Source organism: Orycteropus afer, unplaced genomic scaffold (genome assembly GCF_000298275.1).
Source record: "Orycteropus afer afer isolate SDZICR_OR568_19922 unplaced genomic scaffold, OryAfe1.0 scaffold00047, whole genome shotgun sequence".
NCBI lineage: Eukaryota > Metazoa > Chordata > Mammalia > Tubulidentata > Orycteropodidae > Orycteropus > Orycteropus afer.
In genome coordinates, this window is record NW_006921634.1 from 12,770,360 (window position 1) to 12,771,060 (window position 701).

Consider the following 701-nt stretch of genomic DNA (forward strand, 5'->3'; position numbering starts at 1 on the left):
GGCACTTAACTACAACAACAACAACAACATAATCAAGATCACATTTGGGCTTTTGTGGACTTGTTTTAATCTTCTTCAGCTTCAACTTTAATTTGTATATGAGCACAGTCATCTCCTGGCCTTGTTTTGGCTGAAGACATTGAGCTTTTCTCTCTGCTCTTTTTACAGATGTAGTTGATCTGATTCTTGTGTATTCCATCTGGTGATGCCCATGTGTATAGCCACCATTTATATTGTTGAAAAAAAAGGTATTAGCAAAGAATAAGTTGTTGGTCTTGCAAAATTCTCCCATGCAATCTCCATCATAATTTCTTTCATCAAGGTCTTATATTCCTACTGATGATGATTCTTTGTTTTTGACTTTTGCATTTCAATCACCAGTAATAATTAATATATCTTGATTGCATGCTTGGTCAATTTCAGACTGCAGAAGTTGGTAAACATCTTTAATTTCTTCATCTGAGCTTTAGTTGTTGGTGATTAAATTTGAATAGTAGTAGTTTTAGCTGGTCACCCTTGTAGGCCTATGGATATTATCCTATCCCTGACAGCATTGCACTTCAGGATAGATCTTGAGATGTTCTTTTTGAGGAGGAATGTGATGCCATTTGTGATAGTTGAAGATGTGTCAACTTGGCTGGACTCCAGTTGTGAGTGGTGGTTCCCATGATGGATCACATGACTGAGTTCTGAGCGGCCGG